General features: G+C 32.0%; 1 protein-coding gene across 1 annotated transcript in view; it reads right to left on the bottom strand.

Annotated features, from left to right (window-relative positions):
- Nucleotides 1-13,698, bottom strand: part of sick (sickie) — a 115,831-nt gene that overhangs the window by 78,302 nt on the left and 23,831 nt on the right. The window lies entirely within an intron of this gene.

The raw sequence follows: 13,698 nt of genomic DNA, 5'->3' as shown, positions 1-13,698 counted from the left end.
ATGCGTTTTAGGACGTCCTATTCCGATTTTCATCTATATATTGAAACAGAATCCGATTATATATAAAAAGAAATTCTAGAGTAAGATGTTCCTATTGTTAAAACCAAAAAAATAATATAAATTTTAACAAAACTTTTGGAACACAAAAACAAGAGAAAGGCAAAAATAAAGAATCTTATAATTATGATGCTAAAGTTGGATTAACATTTTCATAAAACACAAAATTTAAAGATTTTTGAACTTCTTGGAGAATACAGTATGTCCTTCAATAAATAATTTTCTTTCTCTTTTATTTAGCTCTTTCATAACATCAGCCTAGCAAGATATACATAATTGAATTAAAATGTCAAATTCTTCTTTTTTTATTCTTATAACTTATATAACTATTTGAATAGTTTTATAAGAATAAACCCGCATCGTTCCCTCGTGAATATGTCTAGGATATCCTGAGAATCAATATATAAAAAATGAATCCCCAGTAGGGACGCGCGTCGGCAATGTCAAATCCAGAAAGAAAAAAGTATTTCAATCCGCGACGGGAGATGGTCGGCGGCGAGTCGCGAATATTTACGAGAGCAATATCGGAAATTAATGCTATGGTCGGCGCGTACCCGACACCGGGCGCCATGGCGCGTGTTCCAACTGCCACCACCGCTATGACGCGACGAGACGTCTTACCCTTGGAGATGTATTAATATCAATGCAAGATGGATCTTATAGTTTGTCGATCTAATACATATGTTATTAAAATTCGACACATGTTATTAAAATTTTTAATTAGTTATGACATATGCACCGATCTTCAAGAATCTTCGAACGCTAAAAAATTAATTTCTTATTTTAGTTGCAATTATATTGTTCTCGAATAGATCACTAAACGAGTATTAAAATTAAATCATATTATTAATAAAATAAAACTGTTAATATGGAGGTAGAAATATAAATACAATTTAATACTATTATTTCTATAAAATATTGTATTATATTAGTGTATATGATATTATAGTATATACATTTATATAAATATATTAATTTTATTTAATTTAATTTATCGTATGCAATACGTAGATTTACATAAAAAGTTACATGAGAATATGTAAATGATGAGGCGTCAGCATGACTATTGTTATAATGCCTAAGCAGATGACAATGTCAAAAAATATGATTAAAAAAGAATAACAATAAATTATGTGTATATTATTTTATTAAATAATAATTAATATCTTATAAAATAAAACAATATCTTTTCAAAATGTGTGTGTGTGTGTGTCGCTTTTAATTTTTGAAAATTATTTTTTAAATTTCTATTTTTGTTTTTTGTTAAAAATAATTTCATAAATCGCAGGTTTCTGTTTATATTTTATTTATATTTTCTCTAATCATTATCGTCTAACTGCAAATATATTCTGTTTTGCAGTTACGTTACGTTATTTATGACAACATCTCAGATTACATTCATTTCTGCCGTGCAGCTACATGTTTCGCAAGAACCGTTATTAGCGCGACGTTCGATTAACCGCGTTCGATAATCGCTCGATAAGAGTCAATTATTTGTTCAAATAAAATGTATATAATCAATTTTTGTACACATATCAATATAATTGCGCATGTGCAACATTCTTGATGTAATCTAATAATGTGATTACAATTATGAGTAACAATTAAAGCGGCACAAGCTCATCACTATTCGTTCACTATTTTGACATCGTCATGCTCGTCATTTAGTTAATTAACTCTATTTTCTGTAAATAACGAATCAATGTTTGCGAAAAATTATTATAAAAACAATTACATAAAAATTCTATTTTTTGTTTGTTGGCGTTCGTAGTTTTTCCCTGCAAATAATAATTTAAAATTTCTAAAAATTTTAATAATGCCTTTTAATTAAACTTATGTTAAATTGATAAAAATTATATTACAAGTATAAAATTAATTATTTTGTTTACATTTGCTGATTTTCTCGGCTGATAGAGATGTACAAAACTTTATAGAAATAGCTAAGATAATCGAATAATCGCTTAGACAGACGACGTAAACGCGCCATATGCGCAATTCAATTGCAAAATGTACAAGGAAGGGAGTCACTAGCTCCCTTCGACGCTCGCGGGCAACAAGAGCGCGTGATTAGGCTGGTCGACCAGCAACGACAAGATGCATATCGGTTATAGGGACGACATTCCTTTTAATTGCTGACTGCCAGGATCGGACCGGCTAGTACGATTTTTCAAACGGTCACTAATTAAAGATCCCGTCGCTTGATATAGAGAGAATGTTTTCTCATTCGCCACGAGATATCGACATTTCGTGAACTAAAGAGAATTTTCGTTGAAAAATGAATAATATTTTGCGCGTATCGTTTTTTTTTTTTAGTTTAATATAACATTATATTATAATATTGTAAATTTTATTGTAGAAATAGAAGGTATAATAATATTGTCCAAAACTATTGTTCAACATGTGTGAATGGTCGTTTCTATAATATATTTTTGCTTGTTAAAAACACAAGTCCGTTTGGACTTCAAATTTGACTATCGCATCATTTTTTTATTCTTTGATACCACTTTTTTTTTCAAAATTGTGACGTAATAAAAAAAACTTGACTAATAGAAGCGTATGATTATACAATAGAAAGCAAAAATATATCGAAAATTACTACAAAGCATTTTATTTTATATGTTTATCGATTTAATCTGTTTTAAAGTGTAATTATTTTTTATATTAGATATAAATTTCATTATTACCTGCACAATTATTTATCATTAAGTATTAAATTTTATTAAGCAATTTCTCTAAGCTAATAAAATAATAAAACAAATAGAAAATTATTGATTGAAAAATATTTCAGTGCTGTCGACAGATTTACAGAAATGAATATTTCTTTTTAAATTAAAACGCGCGCGCGCGCGGCGCGATTTACATTCAAAAAATACCACAAACGGAGTAACCACATTTTATGTATTTTATTGTCTTTACTTTCCGGAAAATTTTTCATGTTGCATGCATAAATATAAATTGTTATAAATGGGTGTTGCGAATAGTCGCATTAACAAAGACCAAAGAAAAGTGCAATGGAGATGAAAACCGGACGCAGATAGCACCGAATAATTCATTACAGGTATTAAAAGTAATTACCGGGTCTTATTCGAGAAGAAAGAAAGTCAAGAGAGTAAGTGTGTGTGTGAAAGAGAGAGAGAGAGAGAGAGAGAGAGAATTCCATACAACGGCGCGAAGCGGAGCCTTGTTACAGCAGAGTGCGGGATAAATTTAGAGGATCTCAAGAGAAGGACTTAACTGCCGCTTCTAGGAAGAAGCACGACGACGAGCAGAACCGTTCTTCCCCGCAAGGCGATATTATTACCGCGGTTCTTTCACGATCATCGTTTATCGTTGATACAAAGGCAAGGACGCTATATATACCGTTATGTGTGTTCCTTAAAATATACTTATCATATACTCCCAAAAAATGTTGAAGACGTTGCATACTGAAGATTGTAAAAAATGTCGGAATCTGTATCATACAAAATAATAAAAGAAATAAGTTTATTCTCTCTTAGATAGAATAAGTGTATTGTTATTGCAAAATAGTGAATTATTAGTCAAAGTGTTATACTTATTAATCCCGAGTGAAATCTTGTGTTACTTTACTTTAATATTTCATCAATGGAATTTTTAATGAAAAAAAATATGGAAGAATCGCTATAAAATACTCGCTGTATTGTTTATTGAATAATAAAGAAAATAATTACATATCAATAATAATTATTAGAATTATCACTAATAAGTTTAGAATTGATAATATATATAATTATTTGAAAAATATTGTTAAAATTTCTGTTTTTGATAATTTTTTAACACGTTTATCTTTTTATGGAAAGATTTTAAATATATTTTTTGGTTTTCTATTCTTTACAATCTAAAGGTAGAATTTAATCTCTCGATGGACTTCTTGCATCCGAAACAATCGCAATACATAACGGTTCCGCCGACCTCCGCCCTGCTTACCGCGATGCATCATCACTGATGCATCGCAAACAATGCACCGTTCTAATTAATCAAAGCGAACTTGGCAAGAGCATCTCTTGGGGAACATGAGCAAAATATATAGTCCGTCGATTCTCATCAGGGCACGACCGGATCTTCGCTTCAAAACCAATCAAACTCTTTGTTTGCCGCGATTATAAAGATTATATATATTTAGTTATTGCATTTTATGTTTTATACATAGGCTGCTGGAAAAGTTTCTGCAAACGATATGAAAAAAAAACAATAAACATTAATTTTTGTAAAAAAGAAAATAAAAATGCAGAATAAAATTTAGTTGTTCAGTTTTGGAAAAAGTAGCTATAAAAAATTCTTTAGTCTATATATCGATAAAAAATGCGAATAAATTATGCAAAAATCATCTAACAATATTTTAATACTTTGTTTAGACTTTCGAAATTTAATTATTTAAATTATTTACATGTTCTTGTATTATTTTCTTAGAATCTTTTTTAAATAAAGGCATTTATTATTTATAATTTTTTTTATTTAATATATATATTATATATATAATGTATTATATATTAGTTTGTATTTTCTTAAAAATCATTTATAAATGGTTTGAGTCGGTTTCTCTGAAACGAGTTGTCCAAATGATTCAATCATTACGCACGAGCGCAACGTTGTCAACTCGAATATCCCTGCTTATGTACCGCGGCGAATCCTCGTTTTTCCTACTTGATGCGCACGATTGGTGACACACGAGACGACACACAGGCTCGTTCTCGTTTCACTGAAGTAAGTTGCGCAGAATTTAGCCCGCGAATCGTGCGATCACGTGCTTGTCCAAGGATCTATTTCTGCGGCCATTCACATCGAAAACATTGACTCACTCTCGTCGACTCTGCGGATGTCTTTGAACTCGTTCGCTAAATAAAGAAAGGATGAAGAGAAAGTAAAAAGAAAAGATTCGTTTGGGAAATTGTTGCCTAATTTTTGCCTAAAAATTAAAGGTTTACAAAAATCAAATCAAATATAAAATTAAAAATTCGCACTAAATTTGAACTAAATTTTGATTTCCATAACCTACGTATAGGATGGAGTTGGCTAAATCATACCGATGGTTAAATCGTATACTTCCATTGTATTTTCTAAACGAAACATTTTTTTTTTTAAATAATGATACTCGTGATGGTGCTGGTAATATGGGTTAAAAACTATCATTTTTGTTTTGTCTTCGAGTCGTCTGTTTACGAGTGACATTCAAAATTGGTTTTGTTCGATGTCTGATCTAAGTTTTGGTACACTTTACCTAAAGTGTTATCAGTACAAGGTGAGTAATTGAATTATAGTGTCCTTCAGGGTAATAATTGATATTTAAACTCTTTTCGAGTATAGCATCAAATTAGCAAAATATTTGTAAGTTATGTTGCTATTGGCAAATTTGTAAAAATAGAGGGAGTTGAGTAAATCGTACTTGTCGCTGGCCTTTATGTTATACCGGTACGATTTTCGCGAAGTAACGCGAGCTCCCATAGGATCTGAGCACACGATTGCCGTAACATATTAACACTTTCAGGACAATTAACAAGATTATTTTTTACTTATACTTGCTTACAAACGATTAGATTACTTACTTTTGCTTATATAGCACGTGGTAAGACGTTATCAAGAGATATAGCGATGTCCATTAACTCCAACATCATATACGCCAAAGCTTGTGCGTTACGTCTACGACTTAAAGTCTGCCTTAATGTGTTACGGCAATCCTGTGCTCAGACCTATAATCTTTTTGCGGCTTTGATAGGTTATGTTTATAAGTTAGGTACCTATTATTATCGAATACGAATAAATTATTAAAAGACTTATAACTCTGAAGAATATATAGAACTCCAAAGAATAAGACTTTTTTAATGATTTTTACTGGCTTTCAACATAGGTACGAATACGAAATTTCTTAAAATTTTTTTACACACTTGATTCCATGTTATAGGAACGCAGTGAATAATGGAATGCAGCCTGTGTTAGCAGGGTCTAATGCACAAATTGACATTATTTACCGTCATTTTGACGTTAAAGATGTTATTTTAATGTTAAAATAACAATAAGCAATGCCAATTTGTTTGCTAGATTAGCAGTACGATTTAGGAATCAGGTGATACAATTTAACGACCTGGTTTCCAAATCGTACCGAAAATTACTTTTTTTCAAATCTAATTTAAACAATAATTTAATGTTTATTTTCGCAAAAGTATCGTTTTGTTTTATTGCTAATGAAACAAAGTTTAATGTAAGTACAGAAATATTCTAATCTCTTCAGTACTTTTGTTACAATTTTGTTTAAACGTTATGAGGTACGATATAGGCGACTTTCTCCTATATAAAGTAAAATACATAAGTCATTTTTATATACATTTTGACGGAAATTATTTTAAATTTTTGTGTATGATCATTTATTGTGTTTATATAAACGACATTTTGATGAGAGATCAGTCCACTCCAAATTATCATTGACGATTTTTCTTAACAATTCTCAACAACTTTATTAATTATCGATCATAAAAAGGAATTTTTATCTTTGTAATTATCTTATGAATCAGTTGAATTCGAAATCAAGGATACCTGAAAAAATATCCGATGGGTTCAGTTTCCTCCCTCCGCATGTTGGTGACGGGAAATGAATTTTTTAAGCCGGTTTAATTAAAGGATCCTGTTACCCTCCACATTTCATCGCTATTAAAATTCCGCCCGAAATTTCATATTCTTCCCGTATTTTCTTGCGAGTGATCGTCGATTATTCCACAAGAGAGATCGTACCTTCAAGAGCAATGTTGATAATAAACTGTCTACATTTTTTATTAAAATTCATATTCGTAAATATAATATATGTATAATATAAATATATATATATATATATTATATCTATTATAGTTCTTAACATATGAAAATGTATATTATACCTATATAGGTATATTTTGTAATATAATTTAAAAAATTGTATAATTAGTTTGTTATAAGAGAGTGTAAGACTACTGTTCATTTCTGTTCAAAGTGCGTAAAAGCGTTATTACGAAGACATATTGTTTCGACTTTCCATAATCCTTATTATTCGTGACGGTTGGTTGCAAAATGCGATTCCTTATGTACTATGTGCGAGAGAGCATAATTATACGATAGTTAAAAAGAGAGAAAGAAGAGCACCGTGAGTCGGTCGGTCGCCACCGATCTATATCGAGAACGGAAAAATGCAAAACCAGATCCGCCCGGTCGGTCGCAGCCAATCGCCACGGGAACTCGGAGAGACCGGTTAGGACCCGCGTCGCAGGTCGCGAGCCTCAATACCTCCAACCTACGACACGCGATTCGAATCAGCGACCGTTGTCACTTGGCAACTTGCAACTTTACAAAAGAGAAATAAAACTCGAGCACCATAAAAGTAATAATATACTATATTTATAATTTATACGATTTTTGTGTCAATAAATAAGAACGCCACAACTTGGCTAAACTTTTTATTAATTGAATAATCTTTTTATTTAATTCCATAATTTTTTATTTCAATAAGATATCAAAATGAGATAGTTGGACATCTACAGAATCAAGTTTGTGTAATGTACCATTTTTTATTCTTATTTATTTTTCTATTAATTAATTCAAGATATTCACTTCAGTGAAAACGCAATTTTCTGTATAGAAAAAACTTTGTCTACTTTTCCTCGAAAGACTTATGCATATAGCGGCAATGTGTACAATTCAGGAAATCTTAAATATACCGAGTAACCGGTTTCGTCGCTCGTCTAAACGAATAAAAGAATAAGGGAAAAAAATACAACAGAGTATAAGAATAAGAATACGTCGGAAGCAGCAAATAAATATGAGAATTTCACCCACAACAAGCGATATATCAATTCACACAATGTCAACATGAGAAACAGATAAATGTTCATTAGTTACATTTTATTTTTTATTATTCTCGTCTCATACTTCTATTTTACGATCCTATATGTTTGATTTTCAAATTAATTCGACGAAAATAATGCTGGAATACCTGTGTGCTTCCGGCGAATTCGGCAAACTTCGTGCCTTCCTGTTACTGCCGCCCCCACTGCTTCCGCTGTTTCCCATGATGCTGATTATTCTCTTTTTTTTCTTTGAATATTTTGCAGATGACTCTTCTTCTGACAAGAGTAAACTACCTCAAGTGGTACTTTATGTTATATCATTGTTAATCTATTTATATTTTTTTTATTAAAATAACTAAATACTGTTTTATTATTAAAAATATAATTTATTTATATATATTAATTGTTGGTTTAATTTCTTATAAACGTATTGCTAATATATTAAACTTTACTTCGCCTCACTTCATTTCTCACAGCTATTTATTCAATTTTACAAGTTTCTTTGTTGTTTTATTACGAAGTAATTTTACTAAATTATATAAAAAATGTTTATAATAACACACAATAATTGATCAGTTCATCCTGTTTATTATATCCTTGAGGTTGCAAGTTAACGATCGAGTCGTATCGAGAGATGAACCCGATGGTCCCTTCCTCTCGAGATTGTTATTATCCTCACTAATAAGGGTTCGTAAAACGTGGGAACGAGACACCGGTGATAAAAGAGATCTACTACGAGTTGAGCTTTTTGATATCGTTTCGCCAATCCTCGTTGTCGATCGAGTGACGAAACTTATTGTTTAGATCCAGCGTCGTTTTCTATTCGTCAGATCCCAAATCCCTTTATCCTATTTTATCTTGTATGTTTATCGTCTTGTATACTATACTGAACTTATTTACGGTCTGAAACGAATTTCTTTTCGATCCTTTGAACAGTGAAATTAAACTGGACGAAAAATTTGCGTGGGAAAGAAATTCAAGACTGAATACTTACATAAAGAAATTTTTTATCTCTTACTTGATATGATTGATGATTTTAAATATTTTAGGATTTATTAAATTATAGTTTTATTAAATGTATTTATAGTCTTTTAATCTTCTGTTATCAACATTATTTTCTACGTATTGTTCAGAGTATTAATATCCAAAGGATATCTTCTAGCATTTTCTTTTATTTCTAATTAACATGATATCACTCTCATTTTTTTCACTGACAATATTTTTCTACAATAATAATATAATAGTGATAATACTTGCATTTCCTTTTATAATTTTCACACCATTTTTTATACTTTTAATTCCTTTTTCTCACATAAAAATCTCTCTCTTTCTCTCTCTCTGTCTGAAAGACAAGAGTTTCGTCAGAAACTTCAAATTCAATATATATATCGATTTCCGTACGGAAATCGTTCTGAGAAATCGAAAGCAATCGAAGTGCCTCCTTTCTTACGAAACGCTGAATAATTTACCCTCAAAATTCATGCATATTTCATCAATTCTGCCTCATACTCAATTCTTCAAATTTTCGCTATTGTGTCACGTTATCTCTTCAGCGATTGATTAATTCACGAATTCGTGTTCCCAAAATTGTAAAGTCTTATAGAAAAATTATCCTCTGATTTTAATCTTCTCCATAGTGACATACTCCATAGTTGTAATAATTGCATTCTGTAGATTACAACTGCAAAAGTAATAAAGATTTTCAAGTACTCCGTAATTCGATGTTAGCGTGCCAACGGACACTTTCGTCGTGAATTGATCCGGCTTGCTGCTCGATCGACCGACTTATCGTCGATCCTCAGATGAGATCAGGTTAGATCTACAATCGACATCCTTACGGGATCGATGCAAAAAGATGAAAATACGGCGAATCTCTCGATTCTTCGACTGCGGCAGAATAAAAGTTAGCAGATTTTTATCGTAAAATCCATATTAAATTTACATTAATTCAATAAGAAAATAATATTATATATATATATATATATATATATATATATAAGGCTATAGGAGTCACCGCAGGTTGTTATATTGCAAAATTAACTTAAACAATAATTTACATTATATACGTTTCGACTCCAGTTTGAGTCATCTTCAGCAATTAAATCCATCGCAATAATATCTTTGATCGATTCTATAATAAATTATAGAACCGAAAGACATAATTTTATTCTCTTAACGTTTAAATTTTAAAATACTGACAAAGTTCGTATTGATGTGCAATATGTGATCTTACTGTGCGTTTTGTTCTTGGAGCCTGAGTTATTTTATCACAACTCAGAGTTATAACTGTGTTGAACAACTCACTCTTGTCTCATAAATTGTTCCACAGACAAAACAAAGATATTGTTGTGGTGGATTTAATTGCTGAAGATGACTCAAGCTGGAGTCGAAATGTACATATGTAATGTAAATTATTGTTTAAGTTAATTTCGCAATATAATCTGTGGTTGACTTCTATAACCTTATATATATATATATTTATATACACACTAGATTATTATTTTCTTATTGTATTATTAAGGAGTTTATAATTTTATTCTTGCTTGATTACATTAATTCTTTTTCCATTAATATTTACTTTAATTTATTATCACATTACGTATACAACATATGTCTTGTTATATCTTATAATATAATTATTATAAATTAACTTTTAAATTTAATTATGTTTCAGTTCAGAGTCTGTTTATTTATATTATGATAAAGAAAGTAAAAATTTTATTTATCGTATACCTGTTAATTATTTGTTTTTTTTTTAAATCATTGTTATAGGAATATTTGTTTGTGATCCAATAAATTAATTGTTTTATTAACTATTGATTAAATAGAAACGATTAAGTTGAAATCGAGACTTTCTTGGAGATCAATCTTCCCGCGTCAAACACATCCAAACAAATCGTATCACGAGAACATTTTCCTGTCACGTTTAAACATAATCTATAAACGTATCGTCAACTTCTATCCTCTCTTTCTGTAATACCACTTACACTTACACGATCACTATCGATTCTTCGCGAAGCCCAAAGATTGACACTTTATCGTATTCCGCGCATGATCGAATGGATCCTATCGATCTTATTACATTCAAAGGATTCGCTAAACGAAACGATAAGACGACGGGGGAAAGACGAGAGGGAGTTCAAGAAACCGTTCGACTCTTGAGAGCGACATCGACTTGAACGACGACGCCTCATGGCGACCACGGACGACCACCACACTCCGCCGCGATGGTCATGGTGGTATGGCCATGGTGTGTAGGCATCGTTGATGGCCCGTTTCGAACTGAACTGCCGCGAAAGGCCCGGCGAGAGAAGAGAGAGCCATTCCCGTTCCCATAGCACGTGGTGCTTTCTCTCTCTTTCTCTCTTTCCTCGCCGTTTCCCCCCTTTGCTTTGGTATCTCGCGACCCTTGGTCCCCCTCTTCCACAATCGGCATCCCTCTCGCTCTTCACCTTCCAGCCCCTTTCGGCTCACACCGGCTTCTCCATGCAGATTCACTCTTCTCCCCTCCGTCAATCTTTCTCTCTCGTCGTCTACCCCGCTTTATCTTATTATATTTCTCTTGCACCTTTCTGATGTCTAGCTGGACGTCTAAGCGATCTCTCTCTCTCTCTCTCTCTCTCTCTCTCTCTCGCTCGCTCTCGTTCTCGATCTCTCTATGGTACCTACTCCAGTGTTGCTATGCTTCTTTGTCTAAATACAACCTTCTCGCACCCTCCTATATCCCACTTTATCACCCTGTCTCTCTCCTTCTCTTATTCTCTGTCTCTTTCTCTTTTCTCGGGTACACCCTCGCAGAATCGATCCTTGTTCTTCGTTAGCCTCTCTCTTTATTTCTCTCACAATCTCTCTCGGTCTCTCCTTCGTTCGTTTTAACTCTCGCAGCCTCGCTCTGGAGCTCGCTCTCTTCGATCCTACTTCTCTTTCGTGATACGCAACCAACCAATGGTGGGTTTAGTTTTCCTTGAGAACCAACCAATGCTGATGGCACGCTCGACGGATTTTTAAATCATTTTTATGTTAATGTCCCGCGCCCAATGTGCACGTGCACGCATGAACGTGCGCCATGGATGGACTTTGTATGTACTCTAACGAGATGTGCGTACGCATGTGGAAAAACTTTTTTGTCAATCTTGATATTCATCCGTCTATACTTTTGCTCGTTACATTTTTAACACACATGACACACTTGAGAGTTCCTAAATTCAAAAATAAAATTTTAGCTAAAATTCTTTGAAATTGGTTTATTAAATTGTATAAAAAAAATTCTCTTTTAAAACAAAAAATTAAATTGTTAATTCTTATATTCAATAAAAAGACGTTTATAATCTTATAATAATAAATAATTAGATATGAATTAAGAAGAAAATTCTTAGGCGTGTGTATTATTTAAGCGTACCTATTGTGAATCGACAAAAAAGCTTTGTTTTTCATTCAATTTCGAGGAAAATCTATTCTAAAGGAAAATTTATAATAGATTCTAATAAACTTTCTATATATACAATATCAATTCTTATTGAACCGCTAAATTTCAAACAGAATGAGACAATGCCACAGCAGTCTAAGCTGGATCACAGATGGTATATATATTTATATATACATATGCGTATATTTAATTTATTGAATTTAATAAATTAAATTATTTATTGCATTAAGAAACTTTCAAATATGTAATGGAAAGATTGCTACATATATATATATATATATATATATATATATATAGGAAGAGAGAGAGAGAGAGAGAGACAGAGAGAGAGAGAAGGTTTACATATATAAACGTTCTTTTAACAAAAACATCAAATTCGCTAAAATGTTTTCTCAACAAATTCAGGATATGTATTTTGAAGCTCCGAATATATGTTCCGCAGTCTTGAGAGTGGTCCATAACGCGCCCACGCGGGGGACTAGGTATACTCGGGGCATAATGGAGCATTGTTAATATGTTAATGCGCGGCCTGGCCGAGGGCCCGGGCATTGCGTTTCTCCCGTCCGAAGAATCGTTACGCGCTCCATTAGATTCAGGCTCGCATGCCCCTTTTGCTTGAAAGAGATTTTTTTCGGTATTTTTCTGTTATCTAGACACTCTCGCAGGCCAAGAATTTTCTAGTCCGGGCGCAAACATCCCTTAATTCGATTTTTACGATCCAAAAAATCTAGGATCTAATTTAAATATGTTATTTTATAAATTAAATGCAACTTTTCCGAAATATGAAACACAAGTTAAATATCCGATATAATTAATATAATTAAATGTAAAATATAATTTAAACAATGAGAAAATTATAAATTAAAAATAAATTTTAAAATTAATAATATTAAGATTAAATCCCCTAAATTGAGACAGATTTATAAATATTTATTAGATTAGCTGCGAAATGTTACCCGAATTATTTAAGATATTTAAGGACATTAGTCATCAAAGCAATTCGTTGTTCGATTCAAGAAGGTATTAAGTATGTGATTTAGTTTTAAAGGTTTTTTAAAACACTAATTTATTATTTAAACAAAATAATGAACGAATACCTTAATTAAAATATTTTCATCTCTCGCGAAACTCTCAAAATTAAATCACATACCCAATATATTGCAATTTAAAAATATCGACCTTGACTCAGAGCATACGGCATCCCTGTGTGTGAAATTATGTGCACGAACGATTAATGAGAACGCAAAGTCAGTCCTAAAATAGCTTTTAAGAGCTACGTCCTTTTTTTCTTTGCACTTATCTCTGCATGTTTTTTCTCTTTAATTTATTGCTGCGAGGACAAAGAGAGAAAGAGAGAGAGGGGGGAGGCAGGGAGGGAGGGAGGGAGGG

Source organism: Cyphomyrmex costatus, unplaced genomic scaffold (genome assembly GCF_001594065.2).
Source record: "Cyphomyrmex costatus isolate MS0001 unplaced genomic scaffold, Ccosl1.0 scaffold23, whole genome shotgun sequence".
In the NCBI taxonomy this organism is placed as follows: domain Eukaryota; kingdom Metazoa; phylum Arthropoda; class Insecta; order Hymenoptera; family Formicidae; genus Cyphomyrmex; species Cyphomyrmex costatus.
Note: the sequence above shows the minus strand (reverse complement) of the source record. Positions and strands in the feature narration are given on the sequence as shown.